Source organism: Pseudophryne corroboree, chromosome 8, assembly GCF_028390025.1.
Source record: "Pseudophryne corroboree isolate aPseCor3 chromosome 8, aPseCor3.hap2, whole genome shotgun sequence".
Classification (NCBI taxonomy): domain Eukaryota; kingdom Metazoa; phylum Chordata; class Amphibia; order Anura; family Myobatrachidae; genus Pseudophryne; species Pseudophryne corroboree.
Genome location: NC_086451.1, coordinates 340,220,890 through 340,242,762, shown reverse-complemented (window position 1 = coordinate 340,242,762; position 21,873 = coordinate 340,220,890). Strand labels below are relative to the sequence as shown.

Sequence of the window (21,873 nt, the reverse complement as noted above, 5' to 3'; positions counted from 1 at the left end):
AAAAAACCACCTTAGTTTTTGCAATAAAAAAAACATGTTTTTTTGTAGCAGCATCTTACACACAATGTCATACTGTATGGCTCAAGTGGACATACATATCTTTACTGGATGTGGACAAGGCCATTTAGCTTGGATTCAATTTCAGCTTTTACTTGCTGCGGTAAGTATTTAAGTTTTTTATGTGTTTTGACTTAATGCGGTTATGAAATATTTTGATTACGTTCTGAATTTTTACACATTTATTTCAGTTTGATACTCACAATCAAGATGAGGGGAGTGTGGATGACGTCTTGGAGGTGTGTCCAAAATTTGGAGTGGGGGGACAGAACATACGGACGATAATCTTCGTGGTGGGGTAGCCTGCTGTGTTTGGGCCGGGACATACGACCTTGCTTTCTTTTCGGCCACAGGTTTTTTGTGGTGATGTCTTACAGAAGTGCCACTTCTGCTGCTCCATACTTCTTTTGATGTACCTTTTAATGAAAGTGCAATTTTGTTATGGCCATTCCTTTACAAGCATACCCTATACTACAATGGACACTTTACCTGCTTCCGCAGCGTCATCATCATCATCAGATGTGATAGGAGTTACTGGCCGACGAGTAGTACTGCTTTTTTCTAACACTGTATAAAATGTAAAAAAATTAATTTTTCATGCTATTGTGTATACATCCACCCATTATGCTTATAAACATTTATTCTTTTAGAAATGCTTGGTTTTTTATTTTAAAAAACATAAGGACCGGAAAAACAAAAATAAAAAACATAAAACAAAAAACATTGTCCAATAGACATATGCTCTATGGCAAAATCAACACAGGAAAACATGTACAGGACACTGACATAGGCCACAAGTAAAAAAAAAAAAAAAATACAACCAAAAACACACACATCTTCATTTTGTATTGAAAGGATAAATATTACAGATGCAATATATAAATTGATCTGTGATGTGGCACTCCAAACACACATTACCACTATATGAGCCAAAACAAAATGTAGCAATATTTTAAAAATTACACTGCAGCGTGGTGTCACGCTACAAATACAAGCAAAAAATTATCAAAGAAATAGTGTTATTTTGATTAAAAATGTAACATTATCTAATAATGACATTACACATGTAAGTGGTTTCCAAACCACTTTCCACTACTCCAGCCTCTAACATGACAACCACTGTTTTTTAAACATTGCACATGGATCACTTAAATATAAAACATAGTCCCAAATTTAAAATAAAAAACGGACAAAGGAAAACATTATTGCAGGACAATTCAGAGACACACCAAGTCCAAACTACACATGCAAAATATATTTCAGAAAAACACATGACACAATAAAGTAAGATGTTACATTGGCTTTTGTATAAAACAAATACCAAAACAATGTATTGGCTGACACACACTTGAAGATGGGAGTAATATGCAACGTCACATGACACACATTTAAAAAAAAAAAAAACAACCCAAAACAAACATAGAATGTAAATGCAAATACACATGCTCACCATTCTTCCTGGGCCTATCTGAATCCCGGACATGGGTTGCAGAGACAACTTCAGGAGGTATTACACTCCGCATGGGCTCCTCATACTCCAGATATCTTGCAATATAGGGCTGCCCACCACCGGTTTTCCGTGCCGACTTGGCCTCCTTGGCCATTTTGGACTTGACACGTCGCTTTATGTCATAGTACCGTTTGCGGCACGTGTCCTCCGTCTGCTTGACCACCCCCTCACTATTGACAGCAGCAACAACTTTCGCCCACAACACCGTCTTCCTCCGTGTTGGCACCTTGGCGGACTCAGGGCCAAATAGCTGCCTCTGATACTTCATCAGCTCACGCACCAATGCCACATTTTCAGCAAAACTAAACTTTACATTCTGCCCAGTCTTAGTAGTGGTGCGTGGCTGCGGAGCACTCTGACTGTCACTATCACTTGAGCAACCTCACCCACCTCCTCCACCTCACTAACACTCACCTCCTCCACCTGACCGACCTCCTCCCCCTCACTCACACCCTCCACCTCACCCACCTCTGAGTCACACATAATTGTGTGTCTAAACAGTTAACACAGAAAAAACAAAAACAAACAAACACACTCCTCCACTACCACTACACAACTCACACACACACACCCACACATACACACAAACACTGACAAGGGACTATAAAGAAAAATAACTAGGACTAAAAATTAGACAAAACCACAAAATACAAGACAACAAGAATGACAAGACGACTTTCAAACACAATACCACACTCAGAAATCGCTACCAACACTCCTCACCAAACCACAAATTCACCTACCTCCACAGCACAACCTCCCTCCTCCTCACCACTAACTAAACCCACGAGGTGCGGACGGTTTGGGGCATATTTATATGGTTGCGCACAGACACTCCTACCATCTGAAACACAACCAACCACGAACAGGGATGAAAATCGAAACAAAGTGAAAATGCGGCCGCTGGAAAAAAAAAAACCCTGCCGCGTTTAACTTAGGAAAAAAAACAGCAAATACAACAAAAACACGTACGCAAACGACAATGACGGCCGTAAATGTGCCAAAAAAAAACGACTGACATCGGAAAACACGAAGACCATAAAGTCGACTGCTTCGTAACTTTGCGTATATGGATTCAAAAAGTTGCATGAAAATGCACCCGATACAAAATGAGTTTAAACACTACACAAACCGACTTAAACACGAATATTAGTAAATATTGCCCCTGATCGTAGCAGCAACTTCGTTAGCAGATGGGCAAAACCATAGGGGTCATACCGAGTTGATCGCAGCTGTGCTAAATTTAGCACAGCTACGATCAGGCACTCAGACATGCGGGGGGGATGCCCAGCACAGGGCTAGTCTGCCCCGCATGTCAGTGACGCCTCCCCCCCCCCCCGCAGACATGCAAAAGCATCGCACAGCGGTGATGCTTTCGCATCTCAGTAGTTACTCCTGCGGCTGGCCAGGTGAACCTCTTCGCTGCCCCGCGGCATACCCCCCAACGGTCCAGCCACACCTGCATTGGCCGGACCGCGCCGCCGTCCAGCCTCTCCCGCCCAGCGACTGCCTCTGCCTCAGAGGCGATCGCTAGGCAACGATGGCCTTCGGCCGTCTGGCATGCGTCGGCATACTGCGGCGCCGGTGCATGCGCATTTCCGACCCGATCGCTGCACTGCGATAAACTGCAGCGAGCGATCGGGTCGGAATGACCCTCCATGTGCACTGCAGGGGAGGCAGATATAACATGTGCAGAGAGAGTTAGATTGGGGGGGGGGGGGTTTAAACTGAAAAAAAAATTAAATTACAGTGTAAAACTAAAGCAGACAGTATTTAAGTTGCACAGAAAAAAACCCACCCAAATCTAACTCTCTGCACATGTTATATCGGCACCCCCCTGCAGTGCACATGGGCCCTCATTCCGAGTTGTTCGCTCGCAAGTGAATTTTAGCAGCTTTGCACACGCTAAGCCGTCGCCTACTGGGAGTGAATCTTAGCATCTTAAAATTGCGAACGATGTATTCGCAATATTGCGATTACACACCTCGTAGCAGTTTCTGAGTAGCTTCAGACTTACTCGGCATCTGAGATCAGTTCAGTGCTTGTCGTTCCTGGTTTGACGTCACAAACACACCCAGCGTTCGCCCAGACACTCCTCCGTTTCTCCGGCCACTCCTGCGTTTTTTCCGGAAACGGTAGCGTTTTTTCCCACACGCCCATAAAACGGGCTGTTTCCGCCCAGTAACACCCATTTCCTGTCAATCACATTACGATCGCCAGAACGATGAAAAAGCCGTGAGTAAAATTCCTAACTGCATAGCAAATTTACTTGGCGCAGTCGCAGTGCGAACATTGCACATGCGCATTAAGCGGAAAATCGCTGCGATGCGAAGATTTTTACCGAGCGAACAACTCGGAATGACCCCCATGGTTTTGCCCATTTGCTAACAAAGTTGCTGCTACAATCAGGTCTGAATTAGGCCCATTGGTTTCTATGGGTCTGACTCAGGGATGTACACTAATGCCACCAAAGCTATGAGTTTGTATGCAGTGGCTGTACGGAAATATGCAAATGTCAGAACCTGCTGAGATTTGCATTGATATGCCCACTGACCGCATCTTTGAACCACTGCCTGCTAGAATGATTCAACCTTCAGACTTACATCGGACAAACATTGACCCTTTTCAGTGACCTTACGGTATCAGAGCATGGCCGCTGGCAGTAAGACACCGGAGTCGTTGTTACTGTTTACGGGATCGCACAATCTGTGACATGCCCCAGAAATGAATTTGTTTGAGTAGCCACTGCCCCGTAACCTCCCACAAACAATCTCTTTCTGCCACTTTGGGAATAAATCCTTACTGCGACCGCCGCCGCCGCAAGATCATCCTGGCTCATGCACAATGCGACTTATGCACATGCACAGTGGCAGAAAATGGCTCCACTGCGTACAACACAGACATTACACACAGAGCTGAATCAGACCCTGTGTACTGAGGTCAATATGGAGGAAAGAGTGTCACAGCTACATGCTTAATAAAAACTGCAAATCATTCATAAACCGCATGTGAGCTCTGAGAGGGAAACAGCACATTAGTTATGCATGACAACAAAACATAATCGTACAAGGTCACAGGTTCTGTTTTCCTAAAAAATTATGTCCGAACAATAAAAACACTTCAGGAAAGTAACATTTACATCAATGAATAATGTAAATCTCAGTATCAATAATGAAACAGAGTTCCATTGAATAACATCAGGTAAAATGTTACAAGACTTCCTGTATCCATTAACTGCTGTTGTTGGTCAGCGTTCTGAGAGGAAACGTGACTTTCTACAGAACGGCAGTGACATTGGAATGACATTCATAGGAGAGATAAATGAGATTGATAACCAAGTATACATTTACATGCTAGTCCAGTGCTGTCCAACCAGCTGCACACTTAAGGAATGTTCATGGCAAATGAATCTTTCTATGAGAACCCTACTGTCTGTGGTATTGCGTTCTTGCCTGTAGACACAGAGGCAGAATGATGCTCTTTTACATATTTCCAGGGCAATATTGTAGATTAAACCCAGGGCTGCCATCAGGAATTGTGGGGCCCGAGACTGACAAAATAGGCAGAGCTCTTTCCCGGTATGAGGAGAAGTTGAATGCATGTCACATTGTTTGTAACCTGGCTGAAGCAGATTCGGCAGAATATGTTGGCACATTATCAATAAATAATAATCAGGATTAAATGAAAAAATATCTGCAGCGGGTGCCCCCATAAGAACGCCTCTGTCTGCTTTTAAGCATTAAGATGTGAAGGACCATCTCCAGGGTGCCCATACATGTAACAAGCCTTCTTGGTAATTAATAGATGATCCGTACTAGTATACAATATATGTAAAAAGAGCAGCTCTACTTCAATGTTGATTTGTAATACAGGTTGAGTATCCCATATCCAAATATCTGAAATACGGAATATTCCGAAATACGGACTTTTTTGAGTGAGAATGAGATAGTGAAACCTTTGTTTTTTGATGACTCAATGTACACAAACTTTGTTTAATACACAAAGTTATAAAAAATATTGGCTAAAATGACCTTCAGGCTGTGTGTATAAGGTGTATATGTAACATAAATGCATTCTGTGCATAGATTTAGGCCCATCACCATGATATCTCATTATTGTATGCAATTATTCCAAAATACAGAAAAATCCCATATCCAAAATACCTCTGGTCCCAAGCATTTTGGATAAGGGATACTCAACCTGTAATACAAAAAAGAGGGCTGGGTTATTTGGGATCTGGTCAGGATCCCGGCAGTCAAAATGCCATCGCCAGAATCCTAACACCAGCACCGGCATCCTGACTAGGATCACAAGCCTGGCGCCAGACTCCCGATAGCCAGGATACCTAACGAGTTATTGCCGGACTGCCGGATAGGAAAGCCGCACGGGCAGAGGGTCAGGTTATGGTTTAGGCTGCAGGGTGAGGGTTTGGCTGTGGGGAGTGTGGTTAGATTTATGCTGCAGGAAGGGATTGGTTAGGTTTAGGCACTCCCAGGGAGGATTAGAGTTAGGCTGCGGGAAGGGGAGGCTAGGTTTAGGCACCACCGGGGATGGTCAGGGCTAGGCTGTGGTGGGGAAGGGTTAGGTTTACACTACAGGAAGAGGGGGGGGGGGGGGGGGAATGAGAGTTTTCATACTTACCTGGCCCCATCGGAATGCTAACCATCAGGATACTGCGATCGGTATTCTGACCGCCGGCATATCAGCACCAACCCAGTTATTTAACTATTTGCACTGTATAGTAAAGTGTGTGTGGCGCTGTACAAAATGAATAAGAATAAAAAAAATTGTGATATAAATGTTTGTAGTGTTTTTAGATTATTGTAAGGAGCCAGTGAAACTTCTCAGTGGTGTAGGGTGCCAGCAAAAGTTAGGTAGTATAGGGAGAGATGGTTAGTCCAACTGCTAAACGCCACCAGAATTAATTCTCAAGAATAACATTGGGTGGAAACTCCCTATTTCATTTATCATTCTTACCTTTGTTCTACCTGAAGGCAAGCAGTAGAAGGAGCTGCAGGGGACCCAGCATGCAGGTAGCACATTGTAGCCATTTTCCCCATAAGGTTGCAGTGCCGGGCTCCAGGGCACAGGGAAAGGCAGGGAGCACACCGAGCGTCTTGCTTCCTCCTGTCCCTTAGCTACTGCCGCGGGAGGGAGCGGGTAGCTTACGTTGCCGGAGTGGGGGGGAGCAGGGTCATAGGAGACATGACTTGGAGTAGAGAAGCCGGGACCCAGGGGAGCGGGAAGAGCCGAGCGTCAGCATGACCATGTGCAAGAGGAAGGAGAGAGGCTGCTGCTCACTATGCCTCCCAGACGCTGCTCCGCTCCGCCCTCCTCTGGTCCTCCTCACTCCTCCTCCACCACCACCACCACAGTGACAGCACGGGAATTAGAAGTAGGAGCAAGCAGTGGGGCCCCCATCTCTGTCCGGGCCCGGGACTGCAGTACCCGTAGCCCCCCCTTGATGGCGGCCCTGATTAAACCTATCTGTGTTTGTTTGTTTGTTTGTTTAGTGTCAGCCAATCCTCAATGACCAGTTAAAGGGATCAGGGAATGTGCTTCCCCAGAAGCATTGTGCTATCCTGGATAGTGCAAAACATGCACTGACACTGGGGCGCTTTAACAGAGGAGGGGGACTTTGTGCAGACGCTGGATGGGCCCCCTCCTCTTCGCGGAGTAGTAGACTCTGGCAATGTGCCGCCATGTTCTGGAAACTAAAACCCTACTGCGCGTACATGGCTGCCATCTTGACAGTGTTTTCTTTCCGCGACCGCAGGGACTAAGGACTCCGGAAAGGTTAGTAAAAATATATGGGTGCAGTGTATGCGGCGTAGGCCTCCCTGGACCCAGGGGCCCATATGCACCGCACACATTACAGAAACGCCACTGGGCTGACACCCTGGCTTAGACATATGAATATAGCCATCACTGATATTCCACCATTGTCTTGTCACGCATGCTTGCTGGGAGGTTGTGTGACTGATTAACCCCCATTGTGTAATATACATATTTTATATGCAGTGACTGTTATACTATCATTATTCTACAAATTATATATAATTTCAGTTCTAACAAAATGTACAATTATCTATACATATAATAAAACTGTAAGGGATGTGTCTGTACTTTTTTTTCTAAGAAATATACTTCTGGGGACTGTTCATGAAATATGGAGACAAAAAAAAAATCTGAATTTTTGTCTGTTTTTGTCTGTTTATTCTGGAATTACACAAAAACTACTGTATGAATTTTGATCACGCTTTCACTATTGAATAGTTTAGTGACCTAGAAAGAAACTGAGGTATGTATGATCTCAGTGTTACAACAGGGAAAAGAGCAATAAAGAAAAAAACAGACGCTTGACAATCAGAGCATGCAGTGTGCCGATTCCTCAAGTCCAAATTACTATATGTATATAAATATATATACAATACATACCAGGGGCACGTCTAGAGAGAAAGAGGCCCGTGTGCAAACTCCCTTCTCTCTAGCCAGCAGTGCTGTAGACCCGGGGCACTAGGGTCACTAGGGGACCCTAGCGCTGTTCCAGAGTCTAGTGCCCATGCGAAGATCTCCAGGAAAATGGTGTGGCAGTCATTTTCCCAGAGATTTTCTTACTGTGCATGTGCAAATCTCTGGAGAAATGTCCGCGGCGCCATTTACCCATAATCTGTTTAGAGAGAGAGGTGAGTATTTAAAAAATGGGTGCACCGCACACACTGCACCCATTGTAAATCTGCCAGTGATACATACATATATTGCACTTCCTGAGAAACATTCAGGGCTGTAGGCATAAATCTCAGGACCAGCTGCTTCTCCCTAGGGCAGCTTTACGTGACTTGCTCACAAGTTAGTAGCCACAAGCACCTTTTTGTGTTAATCCCTGAAGAAAAACTGCAAATAATGTTTACAATGAAATTGTGTGGTCAATGTGTACAATATAAAATATGTATCACAATATTAGATGGGAATACTATCTTTGCAAAATTAGTTCCGCTGAGCAATAACAGACATCTACGTGAGCAAAGCCACGGGCAAACGCTAGTACGTGCTAAAAATTAAGGAATAAGATATCTAACTATAGGTTACCATATGTATCTTATTCTGCATGTCCAGGTTATCTGCATTTCCATTTTATTTTCAACTTATCCATATAGTCTCACTGGAAGGCTTAAGTAAAAAAAATAAAAGTTAGAAAATGTATTAAAAATGCTAATGACATAGATATGATGAGTGATCATTTGAGTTTTTGAAGTTTATTTTTTGCTTAATCCTTTTGATTGTGCTCCTAGAAATGCCTGGTAATCCACATTTTAGGTATATGTATCCCTTTTCATTTAAGCAATTCGGTAAACAAAACTTACTTAGGGTTTTACTGAGATGGAAGGAATTTAAAACATGTACAGTAGGACCAGGTGGGGTTTGTTTAAAGTCGTGTCAGTCCCTGGATAATACCAGGAGGGTGATCAATATTATGGATGCCTTCTCTGCATCGACTGAACCTCTGCTGATGCTTTCGCTAGATGCAGAGAAGGCATTTGATAGACTACACTGGGGTTACTTACAAGCAGTATTAATTACATTTGGGATAACTGGCAGAGCCATGTCCTTAATCGCTGCTTTAAATTCAAACCCATCTGCTTCCATACATTTAAATGGTATGCTCTCAGCTCCTAGATAGAACCCCTCGCTGAACGCATTAGAATTGATTCTGAGATAACAGGCCCAATTTTATTTGACCACCCTTACAAAATCTGCCTCTTTGCGGATGATGTGCTACTGACACTCACGAATCCTGTCTCTTCCCTCCAGCAACTGCATGACTTAGTAGAAGAATACTCCTCCGTATCATATTACAAGCTGAATTGCTCTAAAACGGAAGCACTCCCTATCAACTTCCCTCCCAGTTTACTTGACACGCTGAAATCGAGTTATAATTATGCCTGGCAAGATGGAAGCCTTACATATCTAGAAATCCATCTCTCCCCGAAAGTTTTGGACTTAATCTCCTGCAATTATCCTCCCTTATTAAACAAATTTTCCAATTTAACAAATGATTGGATGATGCAAAATGTCTTATGGCTAGGCCATATAGCAGGGGTATGGATCATTAGATCGAGAGTGTCTAGGTCGACAATGTTTAAGTTGACCACTATAGGTAGACAGTCACTAGGTCGACACTATAGGTCGACAGTCACTAGGTCGACGCTCCTGATGCCCAGGAAAATCCTTTGCACAAATTCAGCATCGTGAGAGGCAAAGGTAACCAAGGCATAGGGGTATATGCAATTGCAGTCAAATTCCCGAAATTGTCGAAAAACGGGACTTTTTCGCCAAAAAAAAAAAAAATCGACAATGCAATTCAGTACATTCCGTCAAAAACACGGACTTTCAAAATTCGACTTTTTGAAATTCGACATTTGTCAAATTCGACTTTTCTGCAATGGTACAAATGCGGCAATTCGACAAAAGTATATTCAATTGAAGTTTGGAAATTCGACAACAGTGCTTTTAGACAGTAAATTTGTCATTTTCAATCCGCCACACTTTGGTGGGTGAATCTAATAAAAAAAATTTAAAACATGTTTTTTGGGTGTTTTTTTTATTGGTAATAGCATATCTATTTATATTAGAAGGGATTAGGTACTTGGTTTGTCTTTTTGGGAGGCACAAGTATTATTTATATATTTTTAAAAATATATATATATTTTTTATTTTATTTTTAGATGGAATGGTAAAATCCCGGAAAAAAATGGAGTGGGGTCCCCGCTCCAAAGCATAACCAGCCTCGGGCTCTTCGAGCCGGTACTGGTTCTAAAAATCCGGGGGGGAAATGGACAGGGGATCCCCCGTATTTTTAAAACCAGCACCGGGCTCTGCGCCTGGTGCTGGTGCAAAAAATATGGGGGACAAAAAGAGTGGGGGTCCCCCGTATTTTTTACACCAGCATCAGACTCCACTAGCTGGACAGATAATGCCACAGCCGGGGGTCACTTTTATACAGCGCCCTGCGGCCGTGGCATTAAATATCCAACTAGTCACCCCTGGCCGGGGTACCCTGGGGGAGTGGGGACCCCTTCAATCAAGGGGTCCAGCCACCCAAGGGCCAGGGGTGAAGCCCGAGGCTGTCCCCCCCATCCAAGGGCTGCGGATGGGAGGCTGATAGCCTTGAGAAAATGTAAAGAATATTGTTTTTTTTCTGTAGTACTACAAGTCCCAGCAAGCCTCCCCCACAAGCTGGTACTTGGAGAACCACAAGTACCAGCATGCGGGAGAAAAACGGGCCCGCTGGTACCTGTAGTACTACTGGGAAAAAATACCCAAATAAAAACAGGAGACACACACCTTGAGAGTAAAACTTTATTGCACACCTGCCGACACACACATACTTACCTATGTTGACCCGCCGACTGCCACATCTCCTGATCCGACGATCCGGGGTACCTGTGAAACAAATTATACTCACCTCAATCCAGTGTCCAGATATAAATCTTCGTACTTGGCAAAAAAACAAACCGCATACCCGGACCACGGACTGAAAGGGGTCCCATGTTTACACATGAGACCCCTTTTCCCCTAATGCCTGGACCCCACGTGACTGCTGTCACCGAGGTCCCTTCTGCCAATCAGCGAGCGCAACGTCCTGGCACTCTGCTGATTGGCTGCACGTCTGAGCTGTCAGACAGCGCCTCGCAAAGCCTCTCCATTATACTCAACGGTGGGAACTTTGCGTCAGCGGTGAGGTCACCCGCAGTCAGCGGCTGACCGCGGGTAACCCCACCGCTACCCGCAAAGTTCCCACCATTGAAAGTAATGGAGAGGCTTTGCGATGCGCTGTCTGAGGTCACACGCGCATACAGCCAATCAGGTGAGTGCAACGAAGTAGCTCTTCCTGATTGGCTGAAGGGACCTCGGTGACAGGAGTCACGTGGTGTCCCGGCATTCGGGGAAAGGGGTCTCATGTGTAAACATGGGACCCCTTTCAGTCCGCTGGTTCGGCTGTTCGTTTTCTTTTTTTGCCAAGTACGAGGATTTATATCTGGACACTGGATTGAGGTGAGTATAATTTGATTCACAGGTACCCCGGATCGTCGGATCAGGAGACGTGGCAGTCGGCAGGTCAACATAGGTAAGTATGTGTGTGTCGGCAGGTGTGCAATAAAGTTTTACTCTCAAGGTGTATGTCTCCTGTTTTTATTTGGGTATTTTTTTTCCAGTAGTACTACTACAGGTACCAGCGGGCCTGTTTTTCTCCCGCATGCTGGTACTTGTGGTTCTCCAAGTACCAGCTTGCGGGGGAGGCTTGCTGGGACTTGTAGTACTACAGGAAAAAACAATATTCTTTACATTTTCTCAAGGCTATCAGCCTCCCATCTGCAGCCCTTGGATGGGGGGGACAGCCTCGGGCTTAACCCCTGGCCCTTGGGTGGCTGGGGGGACGGGACCCCTTGATTGAAGGGGTCCCCACTCCCCCAGGGTACCCCGGCCAGGGGTGACTAGTTGGATATTTAATGCCACGGCCGCAGGGCGCTGTATAAAAGTGACCCCCGGCTGTGGCATTATCTGTCCAGCTAGTGGAGCCCGATGCTGGTGTAAAAAATACGGGGGACCCCTACTCTTTTTGTCCCCCATATTTTTTGCACCAGCACCAGGCGCAGAGCCCGGTGCTGGTTTTAAAAATACGGGGGATCCCCTGTCCATTTTGTCCACCGGATTTTTAGAACCAGGACCAGCTCGAAGAGCCCGAGGCTGGTTATGCTTTGGAGGGGGGAACCCACGCCATTTTTTTCCGAGTTTTTTCCCGTTTTTACCCGTTTTTAAAAAAACTGAACAAATCCGTCAAATCGGCCGTTTTTCGGCAGCGGGACTGTCGAATCCGTTTTTTATTGCATATGGTCAATTTCGGCACCCACTTGCCGAAATTAGACTGTCGAATTGTGTCGAATTGAAAAACGGCCGATAATTTGCCGCGATTCGCCGCTAATTGCATATACCCCATAGTGTCTTAATGAATGTGTAAATGGAAGACCATGTGGCTGCCTTATATACCTGTTCTGTTTAAGCACCACATTGTGCTGCCCATGAAGGACCTACCTTATGAGTAGAGTGAACAGAGACATTAGCCGGAACAGGGAGATCAGATTGAGAATATGCTTCGTCATCTGAAGTCATCTTGCCAGTGTCTGCTTACCAGCAGGCCATCCTCTCTTGTGAAATCCATAGAAAATAAAGAGAGAATATGCTCTTCTGATGACACTGGTACAATCCACATAGATCCCTAATGCACGGATCACGTCCAGCGATGCATCTCCCGCAGAAAAAGCCCCTGAACCTAAAAGGCTAGGACAACATTTTCTTTGTTAAGGTGGAACTTAGTCATCACCTTTGTAAGATACCCAGATCTAGTTCTGAGAACTACTTTATCTAGATAAACAATCATAAATGGGGAACAATATGACATTATCACTAAGTCTGATATTCTTCTAGCTGACTCCCTAGTTAGTAGAAAAGACACTTTAGCTGTCAACCATTTATGATCGATATTATTAAGTGGTTCAAATGGGGCAACTTGAAGACCCTTCAGGACTAAACAAGTCCCACGACACTGTAGGAGAAACAACCAAAGGTTGAATGCGCAGCGTACCCTGGAAAAACATACGCACATCCTGTAAGTTGGTCATTTACTTTTGGAACTCTACAGTCGATGCCAACCCTTGCTTTCTCAAGGAAGCCATCCCTTCCTGCCTGAAGGAATGTTAAGACCCTGGAAACTCTGGAAAAACTTTAGGGTCCCATTCACCTACAGCACCTGGTATTCATAGATGTTTTCCATCCAAGTACTCACCAGGCCCAACACTGCATAGCTTCCAAGATCTGGTGAGATTGGGAATATACAGTGTGGTGTGGCTGTAGATTTTCTTTCCCTCCACCAATGAATAAAGGCTTGCCATATTTGGTGATAAATGCGAGCTAAGGAAGGTTTCATTGCTCTGAACACTGTTTGAAACTATCCTCTTGATCTCAGGATAGAGGATTGCAATGGCCACGCGGTCAAAAACAGTCGATCCACATGTCTGTGATAACCAGGACCCTGCGTTAGTAGGTCTGAATGTTGAGGGAACAGAAGTAGAGCATACATTGCCATTCTCTGCTGGTCTTCCTGTTTAAACTTCTCAACACCCTGGGTGATAGGGTAATTAGAGGAAAAAACATCCGCCAGATGAAAGTCCTATCTCACTGATAAGGCATCCACAACGTTCGCCCTGGGATCCTTTGTTCTTGACCCGTATATGTGAGCACTTTGTTGTTCAACCAAGATGCTATGAGATATACCTCTTGTTTACTAGAGTCCAAAAGATCTCTGGGTGTAGAGCCCATTCACTTCCCTGAATGGTGTATCAACTTGAGAAAGTCCATTTCCCCGTTTACGATTCTCAGAATGAGAACAGTGGACAAGATTGGATGATGAAGTTCTGTCCACTTTAGTATGTGACTTCCCTTCTTCATCACTTTTCGGCTGCGAGTTCCTCCCTGATGTTGAGGTACGCTACTGCCGTCGCATTGTCTGAGTGGAACTGGACTGGTTTTCACTGAAGACTGTCCCATGCCTACACCGGTTTTCAACCTTTATCGGTAGACAGCTCTTTGGGAACACAATCTTCCTGACACTGATCCTAGTGTCAGAATCTTCCCAATCTGATATCAAAAAGGATTTACCTTTGTCCAGCTGGGATGTCTGTAGCCACCAGGCTAACGACATTCTTACTTTTATCGTAAGTACCATAGTCTGTCTTTATTGTCTGATGCAATCCATTAATACTTACAACACCTTGTATTCCCAGCTGGTCCCCCCAGGTACCAACCAGGCCCACACTGCTGATCCTCCATGATCCGATTAAATCTGGGCATATCCAGTGTGTTGTGACTGTAGATTCTACTTGATAAGAATCAGACACTGCAGAGACCTAGAGTAGAATTGTGCATACTCCCTCCTGTCGATGCAGATACCATCAAACCCATCACCCGCATTGTTGCATGAATGGATACCGTTTGACTGTATGGTGAGTCCTGATCCTATAGTGAACCCTGGATATCTTGTTGTGAGGTAAAAAATTACTCTCTGCAGACCTGATCTAGTACAGCCCCCAAGTGCGTCACCCGATGTGACGAAACTGGAGACGATTTTCCCCAAGTTATGAGTCACTTGCCCCTGCAAACACGTTATTGCTGTTGCCGATGACAAAGAGCAATCTCTGTGACTGTGCCAGGAAAAAAATCGTTTAGGTATGGGAAAAACCTTAACCCCTGCTGGCGGAGCTAAGGTGTTATTGCCCTCATATTCCTGGTAAATACTCTGGGGACTGTGGCTAACCCAAAGGGTAAGGCCTATAACTGAAAATGCTGTTTGGAGGATAGCAAACCTTGGATAACACTGATGGACAGTGGTATAGGAACATGTAGGTAAGCATCCTGTATATCCAGGGATACCATAAAAGCCCTGGCTCCACACATAAGGAACGTAACGATTCTACGTTTCCAAATGTATTTGTTCAGCATTTTAGGATTAAAACATGGGCCGAAATGACCCATTTGTCTTCTGACTAAAATCAGCTTGAAGTAAAACCTTGTTTGCCAGAGGAACTGGAATGACTATTCCTGACCAAAGCAAATTTCTAGCCTGCTTCTTGCAAAGCCAGGCCTTCATCTATAGCCGAGACAGGCTGTTTTGAAGGTGAAAGCATAACTAGAGATACCATGCCAGATCTGTGTGATCTGAAGAGGTCGGCCGCCCAACCTGGGGTCCCCCAGGCAGAGCCCACACCATCAGCTGATGGTTTAATTTTTCTACAGCACCTGGTATTCCCCGATGGTCTCCCATGGGAGTACTAACCCCGCCCAACACTGTAGATCTTCTGGTAGCCCAATGCTTTTCTAGTTTCCAATCACACTGACGTGGGATTCAAACCTGTGACAGGCTTCCATTGATAGTGCAAGACCAACACGACCTGTTAGATACCACTAAAGGGATGAAATACAGAACTTTTCGGTTTGAACTGTATGTGGAAGGAACCTGACCTTCTTGGAGTCTGCTTCTGACTCCAGAATATCTGTCAATTCTTACCAAAAAGAATATTTTCAGAAAAAGACAATGATTCCACCTACAGCACCTGGTATTCGCAGATGTTTACCATCCAAGTACTCACCAGACCCCACACTGCATAGTTTCCAAGATCTAGTGAGATTGGGCATATCCAGTGTGGTGTGGCTGTAGATCTTCCACGTACCCAGCTAAACTGCTCTATGAGCAGGTATAGTTAGGACTGATGCCCTGGAGTAAATATTTTGCTCATATCCAATGCTTCCAGGAACATTGCCATTTTTTATATGAGCCATATGAGATTCTTGCTCTACTGAAAAATATCCTTCCATTGTATCAGCCCAGGCAGCCACTGCCTTTGTCATTCAAGCCGAAGCCCTAGACAGGAAAAATTGAAAACAAAGCTAATGTAGATTATTCGTATCTACTTTAAGAGCCATCTCCCCTTTTTTAAACAATCCCCAGCAGGAAGCAGATCATTGGAATTCCATTTCTTAGGAATTCTAACTTCTTACTGGGCGTAGCCCAAGCCTCTTCCATGATTTCCGTCAGCTGTCTAACCCAGGAAACTCAAGTTTTGGGTTGTTTAAACACAGGTGCCTTGTTTTTTAACACAGGTTCTGGTGTATCCTCTAACGCAAGATGGCTTTATTGCTTTGATTAACTCCACTATATTCGAGAGCTGAGACCTACCTCTTTTTCATATGATGAAGTAGAATAAATTGGGCTTTCATCTTCTGATGAATCTAAACAATGTGTACAATGTAGGGCTAATAGTAATAATAGTAGTAATAATAATAATAACAGTAATAGTAATAATAATAATAATAATAATAATACCCTTTCCCTGGTACAGGATTTTGGGGGATTATCATTTTAGGTGGATATATTCGTACCTGTATCTGCCTTGCATCCTTGCTGAGCTAAAACATTATGCATACAAGCCATCCTGACCCAGATCACAAGAGGATAATACAGCTTCAAACATGGTATGAGTGTCCTCACCATTGCCGCTTTAATACATGATAAATAATCAGCACTTCCACAGTGTACTACACAATTTTGTGACTGTATCACTTTAACCTTTTTTTCTTTAAAATTATATCCATCCGACCCTACTCATACACCAGCATTGAGGATCTGCAAAACAAACTGACAAACATATAGTAAAGTCAGCATCACACTAGCAGTCAGTCACATGTTATACATTAGTACTGTATAATAAGCAATATGAGTACATCTTCAACTACAATAATACTTTAAGCAAGGGCGTAGCTACCATGGGTGCAGGCAGTGCAGCTGCTATGGGGCCCAGAGCTGAGAGGGGCCCACCTTCCCTGTCAAAGTTACATGTGTTATACACATTTTTTGCCATTGGGTGGTACGTAGGGGTCCTTTCAAACTTTTTCATTGGGGCCTGCAATATATCTAGGTATGCCCCTGGACCTGCTCATTGTAGTGTGGTATAAAATGAACTGGAGGGCATTTTAATGTTATATAATATGAACCGGGGCACTGTAATGAGGCACAATATAAACGAGGAGCACTATACATCATAATGTGAATTGGGGGTAAGGTGCGGTATAATGTGTACTGGCAGCTCTGAAATGTGACATAGGGTGAACTTGAGCACTACTGCGATTCATAAAAGAAATTAGGGCACTACTATGGGACATAACATTAAATAAGGCTCTACTATGGTTCAGAAAATGAGCTAGGGCACTATTATGGAGCATAAAATGAAAAAACTGCTGCAGAGAAGTGTGTCTCTAGAAGTATTGGGACGGAGGTCCCTTCAAAATGTTGCTATGGGGCCCACAAAGTTCTGGCTACACCCCTGCTCATAGTGAAAGCCTTGCACCAAAAGTAAATAATTCAATAGCTAATCTGAAAAATCTCTTTATGCAGTGGATCCCTCCGACAATATCATTGGTGTACCATATTCCTCAGATTAACTTAAAAGAATTTAATGCACATAGCGTAATACTGTATAAAAGTTCCTATTTATTGAGGGGGCGTGGCCTGACCGGCAAGTCGAACGGACGTGTATGTTATGAGCTCCTGGCTAGTACTTTAATATATAGCCCTAACACGCTACAGGTACTCTGCCCCGGCCCTGGGCTCACCTGTGTGCTGCTGTAGTGTTCTGGGTGTCTCAGCCCTCAGAGCCGGGAGATGCCTCCGGCGTCTCTGCGGGTTGAGGCCTGTGCACCCTGCTGAAGCCGGGGATTGGATTTCTCCTGCTGCCCGACGGGTGATCTCTACAGCCCGCAACCCGGGACTTCGGCTCTCCTGTGGCCCTGCTGGTCTCTTGCTGCCTCCGCCTGCCTGCCGCCTGGTCTGCTGGGGCTGGGTCCCGTCCGCCTTCTGCCTGAGGAGACGCGCTGCGGGTTCCCGGTGCCCGTGACCGGAAGTGCCGCTGACCGCTACCTTCTGCAGAGCGGATCATCTGCCAGCTGGGGTGGGCGCGCTGTGGAACCTGGGCGCCCGCGATCAGAGGTACTGCCGACTGTTCTCCCTAGCTGGGCCCCGGACCTAGCTGTCTATACCCCTGGTGGCGTGCTGTGTTCCCCGGCACCCACGACCGGAAGTGCCGCTGCTTCCTCTCCCCTGCTGGGCCCCGGACCTGATTATCTGACAGTCTGCTACCTGGGGTGCGCACTGTGGATCCCCGTCACCCACATCCTCTAAGCTGGGCTCCAGACCTGTTCACCTGCTGGGGGGGGATGGCGTGCTGTGGATCCATGGTGCCCGGGATCAAAGGTACTGTGCCCTGAGCTGCATGCTTCATTCAACAGGGGCTCCTTCTCTGCAGATGATTCTACGGCTGTTGTCCCCTGGCTCTAACCAGCTACTGGGTGGTGTGTGCTGCCTGACCCGTGCACCGGGTCATCTAGCTGGGTGTCCGTGACCTGCTTGCTCTGTAGTGAGGAATCTCTGGTGTCCTCTGAGAGCTCCGCTGCAGACGCCCTCCCTCAGCCGATCCCCCTACTGCCCGTCCCTCTCAACTCCACTCTGGGGCTATTATATTGCCCTGCTATTGCTCATAGAGTGCCCCATTTTTAGTGCCCCTTGGCACGATTAGACACGTGGGGCTTCTATTTATTTCTCCCCACAGTGATACTCTTTAGCTGGCACCGCTAATTACTTACTGACCACTAGTGTGACGCTAAACTATCCTTATCCTCAGCGCTCTCTAAGGGATGTGCTCTAGTCACGAGACCTCTGTCTGGGGGCCTTACGACATGTCTTTCTAATGTGACCATACCTCCCTCTGGTCCCCTATTTGTATAAAAGTACTACCTGTGCTCTCTTTCTCCCCTATCTCTGAGGTGTAATCTACATTCCCCCTCCTACCCTCCCTTGCTATGTCGCAAAGAAATAAGAAAGGCCAAACGGCCCCCACAAACTTTTTTGGGAACAAAACTAAACCCACACAGTCACAGCGGTCCCTCCTGGACTCGCCTTCTTCCCCCCAATCCTCTGACTCCTGTATCGACCCACAGATACAGGCGGTGATGACCAGCCTACTAGAAGGCGTGCAATCCGCTTTTAACCAAGAACTCTCCAAGGCGGTCTCGGAATTTAAATCGGAAATTGCTTCTTTGTGTTCCAGGACCGATGCTCTGGAAACCAAGACCGACGACCTATGTCGCTCCCAAATGCACATGGACTCGGAACTTACCAAGCTCCAAGACGAAATCGAAATACTCAAGGAGAAGCAGGAAGATCAAGAAAATCGCTCCCGCCGCAATAATCTCTGCATCCGGAATGTTGCGGAATCTGTGTCTGGCCCTTCCCTACAGGCGTTTCTAGGAGACTTCTTTCAGCACCTGGTACCAGATCTTTCTGATGATGACTGCCTCTGCGACAGAGCCCATAGAGCTTTAAGGAGCAGACCCTCGGCATCTCAACCTCCCAGAGATGTTATTGTCCGCCTACACTACTATAAATCCAAGGAGCGCATTATGTTTTCCACCCGAGACACTCCTACTATTCCTTTCCGAGACATGCATCTGCAAATATACCAGGATTTGGCCCCTTCCACTATTCAGAAGAGGAGGGACCTTCAGCCTGTTACGAGGATTCTTCGCCAGCATAATACCCGATACAGGTGGGGCTTCCCTTTTCTCCTCCAAGTCTCTGCCATCAATGTTGTGTACCCGATTAAGACTCTGGCACAGGGTCACGACTTACTAGCAAAAATGGATCTGCTCCCAGACCCCGCCATGCCTCCACCCCACCGATCTCTCCTACACCTCAACGCCCGAAGCCTCCAGCAGCTGAGTGGACAAGAGTGGGCCGTCAACGTTCCGAGGAAGCGGACCCCATTGACTATACTTGGTCGCTCTCTGTGCCTCTACCCTTACTTGCCGCAACACATTGACTTGGTTTATTTTTCAGACTTTGTTTTGTTTATGTTTATTGGCCAACAGACCCCGCCATATCTTTTTTAGCTCCGCCCGCAGTTGAACTTATATATGGGCCGGTCTCGCCACCAAGTCGCAGACCCTGCCCGGTCTCTTTAGGCCGTTTCTCGTCCTTTTCCCCCCGTGTTATGTGTGTGTTGGTTTTTTTTGTGTGTGTTTTTTTTTTTTTTTTCCCCTCTCCCTACAGGTCACAGAAAACCGGTTCTCTATGAGTCTATGGTACGGACTTTCACATAACGGTTCCAGTTAGGCCCATTTCTTCATTCCATTCGATTTCATATTAGTTATTTCAGTTTGTCTGGTCAACCTTTAAACTGTTGTTGGGTGTTATAGGGCCGCCTTTGATCTGATTACTGTATGACTGCTTGTGTGTTATTGTTTAGAAGTCTTGCAGACCTGAACTGTTCTAATTCGCTTCTTGGTATTGTGTAACCCTCCCCACCCCCCCCCCACCCACACACACACAAACACACACACAATTTTTTTTTTTTTTTGTGTGAACCCTTTCCCTTCCCATCCCTACAGGTAGTACACCATATCTTTTCCCTATGTTTAGGGAATCTTGCTGTTCTGTTGGAACTCTCCGACAGTTGGGGACCAGAGTTCTCTGGTCGCACCGGTTTCGAAACCCACCACCCCCATGCACCCTTTGTTTGTAGAGATTGCATTTTGTTTGTTGTTGATACAGTGGCCCCTTATCGGGACCCACCTTTTTAGGGTTTATGCCCTTATGGGCACCCTTTGTCTCTTTTTCTTTTTCATCCTATGCTGTAGACTTAACCTCTCTCTTCCCCCTCTTTTTCTCGACTTTTCTCTTCTTGGGTTGGACCCTTGCTATTTTTTTTAATTTTTATTTTCCTCCTCTCAGCGCATTCAGTGTTTTCAGGAATATAGAGCTGACCCCTTCTTTGCTACTCAGTTATGGCTCTGAAATTATTATCAATTAATGTTAATGGGCTAAACTCCCCCAAAAAACGTACTGTGGCTCTCAGTGCATGTAAGAGAGAGAAGGCAGATATTGTGTTTTTTTTCAAGAAACACATCTCACGGGTCTACACACCCAACTAAAAGGCAAGCAGTACTCTCAGACTTTTTTTGCCTCTGCTAATTGTAAAAAAAGGGGGGTCGCTATTTTAATTCACCGCAATGTTCCCTTTATTCACTCTAAAACAATAACGGACCCGGAAGGGCGTTATATTGTGGTCATTGGTTCCCTACGCTCCGAAACCTTCACTCTCGCCTCTATATATGCCCCGAATCAAGACCAGTCCCAGTTTTTCCCAATTTTATTTAAGCGTCTTCAAAAGGTTGCACAAGGTTACATAATTCTAGGTGGGGATTTCAATGCTGTTATTGATCACTCATTGGATAAATCCGGCCCTTCAGGTGCTAAGAAGGACGTTACTGCTTCTAAAGCTTCTCTCACCCTTTCCTCGTCTCTTAAACAATTGAACTTATGCGACTCATGGCGGTTATGTCACTCCTCGGCTCGAGACTACACACACTATTCAGCCCCTCATCAGCAATACTCATGCATTGACATGCTCCACATTTCTCAATCCACTGCCTCTTTAATTGCGGATGCTGGTATATCCCCCTTTACGTGGACTGATCATGCCGGCGTGTATATGTTATTAGACCTCCTCCAGGGCCCTCCACCCACTCGTAAATGGCGTCTAGATGACACATTATTGCTACACCCTTCGACCTTAACTGACCTCAAAATGACCTTGAAACACTATTTTGATGAAAATGGCACTCCAGACGTCACCCCTGGA

At 45.4% G+C, this 21,873-nt stretch overlaps 1 long non-coding RNA gene and 2 pseudogenes across 1 annotated transcript in view; 1 reads left to right on the top strand and 2 right to left on the bottom strand.

The window, feature by feature from the left end:
- Window positions 1-21,873, top strand: part of LOC134947777 (uncharacterized) — an 86,910-nt gene that overhangs the window by 22,442 nt on the left and 42,595 nt on the right. The window lies entirely within an intron of this gene.
- On the bottom strand, window positions 13,365-13,482 carry LOC134950010 (5S ribosomal RNA; annotated as a pseudogene).
- On the bottom strand, window positions 15,724-15,841 carry LOC134950082 (5S ribosomal RNA; annotated as a pseudogene).